This window comes from Urocampus carinirostris, chromosome 2 (assembly GCF_059441175.1).
Source record: "Urocampus carinirostris isolate Australia breed hairy pipefish chromosome 2, RoL_Ucar_1.0, whole genome shotgun sequence".
NCBI lineage: Eukaryota > Metazoa > Chordata > Actinopteri > Syngnathiformes > Syngnathidae > Urocampus > Urocampus carinirostris.
In genome coordinates this window covers 17,816,370-17,830,131 of record NC_142350.1, presented here as the reverse complement: position 1 = coordinate 17,830,131, position 13,762 = coordinate 17,816,370, and the positions used below count along the sequence as shown (strand labels likewise).

Here is a 13,762-nt window from a genome sequence, read left to right as displayed (position 1 = left end):
TTCATGTTACATAGAATTTTATTCTGGTCCATCATTACACCATTTAACCAAAATTATATTGAAACATGGAATTATATTTTAACGTTGGTAACTTTACCTTCATGCAAAAAAAAAATAGAAAAACAAAATGGAGATAAGTCATTTTAGAACTACAGTGACAATATGCATTAATGGATATGTAGTTAGGCATTTATTGCACTGTGTTATAAAACATTGATTTGTATATTAATATGTATTTTTTTTGTTTAGAAAAATTCTGAATTCAAGCAAAATGATATATATTTTAGGTTTAGTTATGTTCGTAGTACTCTTATTCTCCCACAATGTCAGTTAGGCAACTTATTGGTGGAAAATTGGATGCCTATGTTTTGCATTCTATTTTCGACCCTCCTGCCATGCTGTAGCTAGCTTAGGCCGAGGCTTTCAGACAGCAGGAAACATGGCAAACAAACAGTTCGCACAACAGCAGGCTCCGAGCTTGGTTTCAACATTGAACACTTTGAAGATCTAAGCCTGTATGTTTTTGATTTATATGACTGCTTTAACACATTGTTTGCGCTTTTTGACTGCTTTGGTAGGATAACTTTGTTTATCGTTGTATATAGATATATTCTGAATCTAATTGTATATGCATTCATGTTGACTGTAATAGAAAAAAAATAGTAGAAAGAAAAAAAAAAAAAAAAATAAAATATATATATATATATATATATATATATATATATATATATATATATATATATATATATATATATATATATATATATATATATATATATATATATATACAGTAAATTCCGGATTATAGAGCGCACCTGACTATAAGCCGCACCCACTACTCTTTAGGTGATTTGATACTTTTGTACTTACACAAGCCGCACCCATGTCTAAGCTGCGGGCGCCTGCAGTAAAGCTTGTGACACAGTCACAAGCTTAATCCGGGCTAGGCTGGAAGTTCGACAACTATGACTTCATTTTTTTTGGTTTGAACAAATTTATTGACACTAATAACAGCAAACAAACAATGTGAGGTTTGAACAACCCTTCTCGACAACCTTAACAGCAATCAAGCATATTCACAATTGAAATGAAATGAAATGATCTGCATTTATATAGCGCTTGACTTCCCAAAGCGCTTTACAATGTGCTTCACATTTCCCAATAGCGGCCTTGCAGCCATGTAAGGCGCTAACCTGCTTATTGGGGGTATTAGGGGTTCAGTGTCTTACTCAAGGACACTTCGACATGTAACACAGACGAGCCGGGATTCGAACTGGGATCCCTTGATCCCAAGACGAGCGCTCTACCTCCTGAGCTACTGCCGCCCCCAATTTCGTTATGTCTGGCAATATGACGTTTTAATTTTTTTTTTTGACATTTTTAACCTTTTTTTTATAACTTCGGTTTGAACAAATGTATTGGCACTAATAATAGCAAACAAATAATGTGAGGTTTGAACAACCCTTCTCGACAATGTTAACAGCAATCAAGCATATTCACAATTTCGTTATGTAACATCTTTGTTAGTGTCAATGTGGGGGGTTTGTAAGGTTTATTGTTCTATATTCTTATTAATTATCCATTATCCGATATTGGACAAGTCATAATACGCTACAAAGCCAAGGGGCCGAGACACATGTTCCCAGCCAAGAGGCTGAGTCAAGGTCCTAGCCACAGGGCTAAGCAGCGATCAGTGCGAATGCACCGTTCCCGGAGGTACTGCGATACCCGATACCGGGGCGATGCGTGGAGTGGACAGAGCAAGCTCTTATTCTATCTCCCTATTGCAAAAATACTACATAGATAGTATACAAACACATTCCACAAGTCAAAAACTATAGAAATGATCCCTAAGAGCATAGTCTACAAATTCAGATCCACAGTTTTTAACATTTGGTTCACAAAACTGTTAGTGTCAATAGATCCGGTTTGAACAAATGTATTGACACTAATAGCAGCAAGCAAACAATCTAAGGTTTGAACAATCCTTCTCGACAATATTAACAGCAACCAAGCATATTCATAAATTTGTTATCTTTGTTAGTGTCAACAGATCCGTCCAGGCCAAAGTCGACTGTTTTTTTGTCTGTCAATAAATCCGTCCAATAGTATATAATTCCAAAACTACAGCTCATATCAAGAATTGAAAATGATACCCATGATTAAGGTATGATGCAGACTTGTAAAGTCGGGGACCTGTTAAAAGTAATCCAAGGAAACAAAATGTATATTTCCAAAGTTAAGGGTGGGAAAAATATATATCCACTATTGTCCGCTGCGACAACAGACAGATCTACCGGTAACTCAGCTTTTCCCATTTTCCCATCAGCCCTTGTTTGTTCTGCCCCTTGTTTTTGATTTGTCCGTAGAACACATAACATAATAAATCTCTAAAATAAATACAAAATATACAGTTGCAAATACATATTATACATGGTTACACATATTTACAAAGAAAGACGGTACACCGAGAGAGTTTTCAAAGCTTTAATAATAATAATATAATTTTCATCCCAAACCGTGCCTTTGAAAGGTACCAACAAGCTAGTAGGATCACGTTCGCTATGTATCACACATTCCTGCGAAAAAAACATCCCGTAAAGGTGTTGTTCTATTGTGAATGTGCTTAATTGCTGTTGAGATTGTCATGATTGTTTTCTGTTATTAGTGTCAATAAATTTGTTCAAACCAAAAAAAGATTGTGTTCTAGAGCTATGCTGACTGTAGTTCTAAGATTGTGTTCTGGAGCTATGCCCTTCAGTTGATTTTTGCTATTGGTAGCTGGAATAAGAGCTTGCTATATCCACTCCGCGCATTGGCCCGGTATTGCAGTACCTCCGGGAACGGTGCATATGCACTGATCGCTGCTTAGCCCTGTGGCTAGGACCTTGATTCAGCTTCTCGGCTGGGAGCAAGTTTCTCGGCCTCTTCACTTTGTAGTGTATTATGATTTGACCAATTACGGGATAACGATAATTGATAAAGAATATAAAACAATAAACCTCTACAAAATCCCCCCATCAACTTCCTTCTAATAACTATCGCCATCAAGGGCATCTTCCTTAGTATATATATATATATATATATATATATATATATATATATATATATATATATATATATATATATATATATATATATATATATATATATATATATATATATATAAAAAATATATATATATATATATATTATATATATATATTTATATATGTATATATATATATATATATATATATATATATATATATATATATATATATATAAAAATATATATATATATATATATTATATATATATATATTTATATATGTATATATATATATATATATATATATATATATATATATATATATATATATAGAGAGAGAGAGAGAGAGAGAGAGAGAGAGAGAGAGAGAGAGAGAGAGAGAGAGAGAGAGAGAGATATTATGTTTGCTATCTGCTAAAGGTAACGAGAAAAGTGTGCAATATGAAGTTAAGATAACAAGTCCAATTTTTTATGAAAGCTCTCTCCTGAGCCTTACATTTCTATCAAATCGCAGATTTTCTCTAAACGATGTGGATATTTTAATGAACAACAGGATGCTCAGCCAATAGTGGCAATGATGCAATCAGTTAATAATGGTCAAAACCATGAACAAAATGGCATCCTATGCAATCTCCTTTGCAGGTGTTTAATATTAAAAACGCAGTGAACCTAGGAAAGAGTATCATATAATGCCCCCTGTTGTCATGATTACGATTTGAATCACGTGAATCACTGTTTGGCTCCCTGTCCATATTTAAACCCAGGCCTGTCACTCTCCTGTTGTCAGTCCGTCTGTGAACCTGTGTTGATACAAGGCAAGCCTTTTTGACCCTGACTACCGCATGTCCTGTTTTTGCTCCTGTTTTTCCACCTGTCCGTTCCTGACCCCCCCCTTCTGTCTCCGGCTACGACCTGTTTTTTCATCCCGACCACGTCTGCTCTCCTGTCCCGGCTTACGACCCGTTTCTGACCCCAACCACGTTTTTGCTCTTCTGTCATGGCTTTCGACCTGTTTTTCCGTCCCTGACACCGCCATCGCCCACTATGGAAGATTCACTTCCATATTTGGATCACAACCGATTGCGAGAGCACTTTTTCTCCTGCCTCCAGCGAGCACCGGATCGTGGACACAGCCCTTCCTCTTTCTTTCAGTAAAACTTGTAGTAAAACTTACGCAATTGGGTCCTGATTTCATTCTGGACGTGGCACCTGTATAGTAAAGTAAAACATATTTTATATGCATTGAACAACTCAAAATATATTACCCAATTGTTTTTTGTTTGTTTGTTTTTTGTGTTTTGCATTGAAGTATGTACATATATTGATAAAATAAATGTAACATATAAAAATAGTAGGGGAAGAAAAATGTAGCCAGCTATTTTAATGTTGGGGTCATTGGGGAAAAGAGTGGCTCCAAATCAAGCGATTCATTATCAGAAATGGTTTTTGTTTCATACTATTGCACATGGTTTTATTCTATTATTGATACTCGGCAGACTGGATTAAAAAGCCTGACAGGCCACATATGGCAACTGGGCCATAGTATCCCCTTCCCTGAGATACAATCGTAATGCATTTATATGAATCAGGTTCCTTTACCTCCAACTGTAGCCGTTTGCTACAAGGTTTTTACATAACCCGAAATGTGCTTTTCTTTGTTCCATTCTATTTGAAAGAAAATGTTGAGTTCTGACCAAAAGACTGCTGCATCCATTCTTATCCCAGCTATGTCTAAGTCAGCCAAGAGCACTATGGATGTTTCTCTTATAAATAATCTATAAACTGCTTCTGAAACTACTGCCGGCCTGCGCAATTTCGTTAAAATGCTTTTAGGCTTCTTCCGGAGAATGCGTCAAGCGATAATGCCGGAACACTTCGTACTTATTGACATTTGGGTTTAGTTCTAAAAGGGGTTGGTAGAATATACAGCAGGCTGCATCCACCCTGACGTCCTATACTGTAGCACATGCCTGAAAAGTGCCCTTGTTGTCAGAATAGGGTGAAGGAAAGTTTGCACCCATTTTCATACAGTCGGCTCTTTTCTGTTATCTTTTTGTAGGTGTCAGATAGATAGATAGATAGATACTTGTCAGTGAAAATATCCCAGATTTATGTGACTTTTGTCGTGTGTTAGGATGGAAAATGCGTGATTCTCACCCAAAAGATAAGGGGAAACTGGTAGTTAGGTCATAACATCTCAAATTATGAGTGTATCAAGTGCCTTTAAATTGACTGTTTAGTAATATTTGTATTAGTTCTGATCTAAATCCAAACCAGTTAAAATAATGGCATGACACGAGGAATAATTCCCTCAAAACTTAGCGGCTTGTCTACTGAAGGTTTATGTACTCTCTTGAGGTTTTCAAGTCCGACCACAATTAGCGTAGGTGAACATTTTGTCATTTTTTCAAAAATGTGTTTTTGTATTATGTTTTTTGTTGCCACTTATAAAGTAGAGCTCAATCCAATTGCATACGGTGTCAAGGACCAGAACAGGATCAGGACCCAAACGCGTGACGTTCTCACACAAGCCTTTTATTTTACGGGAAATGGGGAGTCATGCACGTTAGGCAGCGGTCTGGCATGGAAAGACAGGAAGCCAGAGACCGACGAGATTGATTCCAATTGCCCGAGTTGATATCGGACAGATGGAGTCGATAGCGGACAGGACAATAGTCTTTGATCCGTGCAGCCGTTTGAGACTCTTTGTGATTAAGCGCTATACAAATAAACATGACTTATTTGACTTAAAAGGACAGACAGGATGGATAATGAATCAGGATATTGAAAATAAACAGGAGAAACTAGACAGGAACGAAAACTGAAGAAAATGGTAAACATGAAAAAAAAAAGACGGAAAACACAACTGAAAACCCAAATTAATCAGGACAAAATAAACGGGAACAATACCGGACAGGAAATACCAACAGGAACAGGAATGAGACGAAACCCACGTCTTGCAGGGCAGAAGTTCGTTGACGGGCTGACAAAGTGTGACAGCGCTGAAGTTAACATAGACAGAAAGCCAATATGTTAACGAGCTGCAGCTGGCGCCAATTGGGCGCCATGGCAACCATGACATACGGAAATACAAACAAAGTAAGAAGTTGCGGATCATGAGGAATTTTTAACTCTCTCAATGTGTTAAATTCTGACCATAAGTGGTGTGGGTCTTGTTCAAAAACCGACAAAGTGAACATTTTCTGTCATCCTTACCAAAACTGTCGTCTAGAAATGTATTCAAATGCGTTTTTTATTGCTACAAATAAAGGAAAGGTCGACCCGTGAATACAAACAGAGTAAGAGGTTGCTGAAAATGAGCAGTTGTACTTCATCTCAAGGTGTTGATTTCACACCATAAATAGTTTACGGTTTCTTCAAAAGCTGACACAGTCAACATTTCATATCCTTGTTCCCAAAATTGCCAACCAAATATGTTTTCAAATAGGTGTTTATTGCCATTAAAAAAAAGTTCCATCCAATTCCATCGGATATTACAGACAGAGTAAATATTTTCTTTTTCTCCCAAAAGAAGGGGACCAATAAGCTGTATGCTCTATTTGATCGCCTATGTTTATAGCTACATACAGCAAACATGTATTTGTGTTGGACTGGTAGAGTGTTACAAAGCTCAAGAAATAACACAAACTACAGAGACTCCATGTGATAATTTGTGTTTTGTTTTATTTTTTTTTAATTTTATTGTTTTGACAAGGTTTTCCCTAAGATGCACTAAATTTTACACTAATTCCCTTTGATGGTACCCACCAACAATCCTGTAATTGCAATACTCTTAGTTTTTTTTTTTTTTTCAAACCACATTCGTAAGAATTCAATCCATTCAATCCATTATCTGCACCGCTTATCCTCAGTAGGGTAGCAGGGGCGCTGGAGCCCATCCCAGCTATCTTCGGGCAGTGGTCAGGGCACTCCCCGAACCGGTTGCCAGCCAGTCACAGGGCACACAGGGACAGACAACCCGCTCGCTCATTGACACCTAGGGACAATTTGGACCGGCCAATTGACCTAACATGCATGTTTTGGGAATGTGGGAGGAAACCGGAGTGCCCAGAGGAAACCCACACAAGCACGGGGAGAACATGCAAACTACACACAGGAAGGTTTGATCCCATGACCTCAGAACTGTGCCGCACAAGTGCTAACCACTGCGCCGCCGTGCTGCCCCGCGAGAATTCATATTTAGTTTATCATTTTCTAAGCGTAACAAACATGTATGTCTCGTTATACCGTAAAACATTCAATCATCTTTTATGGGGGAAGCTTTTTCTTTGAAATGTACCTTAACGTGGAGATGTTTAAAGTACCAGATTTGCATTTTAAATGTCAAACAGTTTTTCATGCGTTTGAAAGAGTCAACACACAAAAAGTAAACCCCTACTTTGTGGATATTCATTTAGTGTCGGGGTACTTAGTGCTCTAATATCAATATATACTATGCTGAGTACTTTTTGAGTTTTTCCTTGCCCTCATGTAGGTTTTAGATCAGGGTATGGTGTAAAAACTGTCTGTGGTTTGCAATAATATGTGCTCTGTGCACCTTTTTAGACTCTTTGTGATTAAGCGCTATAGAAATAAACGTGACTTGACTTGCCGCTATTTGCTCCCAATTCATTTTCAGTGTTTCTCTGCAGCGATATTATCTTTTTGATCCAAACACACTGACCCTGTTTTATGTGATTAAAAGTGCTTTTCAAAGCAGTAGATAGGGAATGTAAATATTTAATCCTTACTGCAGTCAACCACAACGTGAAACCCTGTTCTGAATGTTTTTTAGAAATATTTATATATTTTTGTTTGTATACGCAGGGGTTACAAAAATGGTACTTGTGTTGCAACAAATTTGTGCATATTGCATCCGTATAACTAACAACGAATTGTATCTTTGTGATTATTCGTTTTACCAAATTTAGTTGTTATTGTTTTTTTTCTGTCAGTCGTGATTCTATTGAGGGTGACTATTAAAAGACACCGAGTGCCTGAATTATGAATGGAGGCTCAAAATTGAGCCAGAATGGGAGTTGCGCAGGCATGCTGCTGTTGTTCAGAGTATTATGCAGCCAAAAAGCATACACTGGCACAAGCTAGTCATCATAATTTCCATAGCGTGCCGTTTATAAAGCCTTTTATTACAAGGAAGTAAGGGTGGGGGGGCTGTGTCATCACATTTGTGCAACAAAACGCTTTGGAGGAAAAACACATTACTGGTGATTTCTGCCACATTTCTGTCTCCTTTTGTGTACTCTCTCATATGCAGTCACAAACAGACTGGGAAATAACAGCGCTGGCCTTTGCCTTTTGCTGTTTGCGATGCTTATTGGAGCATGCAGTCTATGGCATGACCCAGCTCTCAAAGCAAAGATTCCATTTAGTTAAGAGCCTATACAAGACCCATCTTGGGGCTAAAACACAAAGTGGGAAAGGGGGAATAGAGAGTTGTGGTGGGGTGTTAAACGGACAGTAGAAGAGGCATCAAGGAGTTTCGAACTGAAACAGGGGTGGGCAAATGGTTGAGGAGGAGTGACAGCTTTTAGAGGAACCGAGCTTACTCAGACTGCCCCTAGAACATGTTTTCTGTTTGGACTGTTCTCACACTTGATGTAGTGAGAATGCCTCAAGTTTGGCATTACCGCATTTTAATATAGGATTATGTTAAAAACCCTTTAATCCATGCATTTTCCAGTTGTTTTCCTGACTGTGAACTACTTATTGTTTTGTTTTCGTACAACAAATTATAACTTTACAGTTTAGTGTACACCCAAAATAAAGAGAGACAATTAATGGATTTTGAACTTGCATGGAGAACAGGGGAGCATGAACTTTCAAGAATAAATACTAACCTGTTATAAAAGCCCTCCCCTGAGCCTTTTTTTTTTAATTAAATCTTCTACGTTACAAAAAGGCAGATCCATCATAAATTGTGTGGGTATCAAAGAACGGCAACATGATTGGCAGAATAATCATCTGTTTTGTAACTCCTTAAATCTGTCTTTTCTAATAGCAATTGTTTTCAGTTTTTTTTCTGAATACAAACGTACAAGATGTTGCCAGTCAGCAATTGAGTACACTGGGAGAACAAAGAAATGAAACAAGAACACTTGGGATGTGACGAGGTACACAACAAACTAGCAAGGATCAAAGGGGACAGAGTACTAATAAATAGAATAAGACAATATGTCATAGAAGGAAAACGCATTTGGATATTAAGTGAACACAGCTGTGAGGAGGACAATTGAACAAGGAGTTAAGGTCGAGAGAACAACATATAAACAGGAACCTTAGTGCAGAATTGTAACTTGAGTAAATGTAGCTTGATAATGATAAACCTTTAAAAACATGTGAAAGCAACACATTATAGCAAATAAATACATAAACACATTGCGTTATACTTGCACAATTGCAAACTTGCTAGTACAAAATAAAAATATTTTAGCAGGTATGGAACCGAAATCAAATCTCAAATAATGTCTTAATGTTTTTTATAAAGCTATTTTAGATGTGAGTTTGGCTGACTGTGGAGTAAAACGCATTGCAAGAATCAAGTTATAAACGAATAAAATAAAATCAAAATAATACTGTTAAAACTGAAAATAAGAGTAGTACTAAAGTACAAGTGTTGGGTCAAGTGTTGCTGCATTTGGGTTGGTCAACTATTTATTTTGTCCTCACATCACAGCAGGCTCAGCGACTTCATCTCTATTCTGTTGTCGTAGCGTCAAAGTGATGGGAACAGCGGCACTTTCTCTGCCAGTTGTAGTCCTCCAAAGGTGATGGGTGTTTTCTGTTGGCATGAAATTGCTAACTCATCTCCTCTAGGGCCAGATCAAACGTCATCACCACTGTCAGGCCGGATTTAATTCACGGTCTCTGACCCCGTGGTGAGCACTGTAGTCTGCTGTTAACCCATGAAACGCCAGCCAAGGAGTTAAAGGAAAATTGACATCTATAGTTGTTAGTGGCAGTGGAAGAGTATAAGTGCAATAAGGGTCTAAAAGAGTTTTTATTATATGTTCTCTTTTTCTCACACTAGTTAGGCTTAATTATTGTGTTCATCAACAGTGCTGATTGGATCAATACCCGGGGAGCCTTGGCCTCAAGAGAAGCACGGCGACGACTTATCGACCGCACCTTCAGTGAATCCCAAAATTATTTGTTTCCTGTCCACCTTCTGTATTAATGCCCACTAAGGTAAATAGATTAAGTGGATCCTTTTATAACTGCCAAACATAGGGCGATAAATAAACCGGGTACGTGTGGGCATCAGTGTCGGGACTAACACGCTACCAAGGATAGCGTTTCTGCAACACAATTACTTTTCTCGATAATGACTAACCACTGTCATTACTATTTTGAGCAAAAGTATGTTACTCAACTACTCTATAAATACATAAATACATCCCAACCTTTTAACATTAAAAAGCAGTCGATGTTATAGCACACTTTATTTCCAAGCGTGTAACACAATATAATATAATTTAACCCCCCCCCCCCCCCCCCCCCAAAAAAAAAAAAAAACACTTGCAAAGATATAAATGCTTTTATTAAAACAGAAATCGAATGGTATTATTTGAGCTGTTTATTGACCCACACAAACTTAGTCTTGCTTCAAGACAAAGCAGCCATACTTTAAAATACTGGTCTGGAAGTGAGATTGTTTTGTGTTTAAATTGATATTTATATTTATATTTATATATATATATATATATATATATATATATATATATATATATATATATATATATATATATATATATGTACATTTTGTGTTGTTGTAATGCATGAAACAGTAGTGTCGGTTTGTATTTAATTATCACGTCCAATGATTGTTAAATACATTCATGGTAGTGGCATATCAGTCACAGTAAAGAAATTCTAATTTATTCTTCCTACTGTACAAATTTCCAACTTTAAAATAATACACTGAAATCAGGGAGTCAACTTATATGCACATATACTGTTTGTGCCAGTGTCGTAGGACCTGGGGAGGGGGCTGTCGCTAATACAGGGCAAAAAAATCAATGGTGCAAGTAAAAGAAAATCCATCCATCGATTATCTGCACCGCTTAACCTCAGTAGGGTCGCGGGGGTGCTGGAGCCAATCCCAGCCATCTCCGGGCTGGGGACACCCTGAACTGGTTGCCAGCAGGGCACACAGGGACAGACAATTCGCTCGCTCATTCACACCTAGGGACAATTTTGACCGGCCAATTAACCTGACATGAATGTTTTTGGAATGTGGGAGGAAACTGGAGTGCCCGGCAGAAACCCACACAAGCAAGGGGAGAACATGCAAACTCTGCACAGGAAGATTGGTAGCTGAATTTGAACCCATGACCCAAGAACTGTGCCAGGCACGCGCTAACCACCGCTCCGCCGTGCTGCCGAGTAAGAGAACATTAGCTACTAAAAGAATGCTTAATTGTAGGTTTTTTAATTTGTACAATTATTTTTGCAATACACCATGCTTGAAGAGAAAAAAACAATGTCATAGACATTCCTCCAAAATAGAGATTGTGACCTTTGAGTGGTCTGAAGCCTGGAAACAAAATTGATATGGAATTTCTCGGCTATGTGTTTGTTTGCAAGCTCTCAAGATTGCACAATTGACTACATATGAAGATTTCACTGCTTCCAAATGTCGGTGTACACATGTACTTGCATTTTCTCCGTTTTTCGGCTTTTTTAAAGCAGTTCAATAGGATAGTTAGTAACTAAATGGTTAATTTCAGAGTATTTTGTTACTTTTGGGTTCCAGTAATCTGAGGGGTAACTGATTTACTTTTTGAATGAAATAACAAGTAATTGAAACAAATTACTGTTAGTCAGTGACGTGTACAACACTGGTGGGCATTCATACTTTGCACCAGGCAGCCAAGTCGAATTACAGCCGTGTGAACAGGTGGGGCCCGTAATGATTCATAAAAGATGTGGTCTATGCTTGCCTTCAGATGCTCTTTGCGGCGTGGAGAAATGGGAAGATATATATATGGGGGGGAGGTATGATAGATGGTCAAGAAGAGGAGGGAAGTGAAGATGGACAGAGGTGACTGTGCCGGCCACCAGGGGCATGCGGCCCTACTCCGATCCGTCTGTGTCAGTCGGGAAATGACTGTCTCCTAAAAGTTAAGCACAGACCTTCGGGGTTGGGGTGACTGGGGAATTGAGGTAAAAGAACAGTGGGGTTGTGTGACTCAATGGTTGGTTATTTTCAGGAATATAAATCATGTATTATATAATACAGCAAATAAATTAAATGGATTATCTTAATGGCCTTTACATTTGAAAACTTGAAAGGTAAGAAAAGAAAAAAATATATATCCCAGGGAAAATATAGAATAAGTGTGGCTGTGTATGATTCTTAATGTTTCCACTGTCCACCAGTTAAAAGATCATTGTCAAAGTTCGACTCACCCTGTCTTACACTGATTGACTTAAATATTTTTTCACAATCCCAAAGAGGACAGCCAAATATTAAGTCATGAATGCAAAAACAAAACAAGAGGAAAAAAATAAGAAAAGACTACAAACAAATTGCTCTATGTATAAACTTCGCTTGCATGCGAGAGTAAAGGGCAAGCGGCTCTGCGGACGAAAAGAGAAGGTGGCAGTAGGAACGGGCACAATGCAATGGACTTAAGCCGCGAGGGAGTTTTGTATCCGCGAGCGCCATCATAATTGTCACATTTGATCAGCTAGTTAGCTTCACGGGCCGCTGCTTTGTACAAAAGTCCCACCCAAGCCCGAAATTCAGGAGACTGCGAATGATAATAGATACATTTTAATTTGTTAAAAAACTACCAAGTAGGAAGTTGGCGCCTCAACGGAGAATTTTTTTCACAAAATGAAGCACAGACTCCTTGTAAGTTTTATCAAATAAGTTGTACCTCTCTATACTAGACCCTCAAAACACCAAAATTATGATAGATGAGGTTTATTTGGAAGTACAATTTTGCTCTGCATACAACTGAAAAATCAGGTCACAAGCATCCCCAGAGGCTACCACTAGAGACTGCTCAAGACACTTACCGATTGTGATTACTCAACTCCAGCATCAGCTCGTACGAGTTTGCGCATGCAAAGTACGATAAGCAAAATAAAGTGCTAATAGATAGTTTTGTGTTTGCGTTAATTTAAAGTTACAGTAACTTTAGTCTGAGGTGCACAGTAAGTAGTCAAGTATTATCAATAGTCTCTCGATTACATACCTGCCAAACTCAGACAATTGCTCCCCCTATTAATGAGTGTGATTCGAATCAATATTGAAGCTTAAGAACACTGCGTGGCAACTATTTACTCACACTAAGACAAACTATGTAGAATACCGTGAAGATATGAGCAATCTATAATTACGTTTTTGTCTTGTACCAGAGAAGGAAATGATCCAGATTTGAGACTAAAGGGTAAATACAAGAACAGTCTTGTTTTTTTACAAGTGTTCCCTGTTATTAAAAAAAATGTTATTAAGTGTACAGAATTTTAAAATTAAAAGAAAAACGTATAAAATACTAAAGAAACGGGTATGTGTTCTCAGTCACTCCTCTTGGCAAATACCCCCCCTCTCCCCCTTTCCTATGCCCCACGTGCACAGCCTCATTACGACATCTACCTCCATGGTAAGACCTCATAATAAACTCACATTCTATTTCATTTATATAATTTTATTTCTTTTATTACTGTATTTATTATGTTGAGTTTGTTTGAAGTGATCAGGAC

At 37.8% G+C, this 13,762-nt stretch overlaps 1 pseudogene; it reads left to right on the top strand.

The window, feature by feature from the left end:
- The first annotated feature begins 2,756 nt into the window (after window positions 1-2,756).
- Window positions 2,757-2,850, top strand: LOC148371217 (U2 spliceosomal RNA; annotated as a pseudogene).
- The last annotated feature ends 10,912 nt before the right edge of the window (window positions 2,851-13,762 follow it).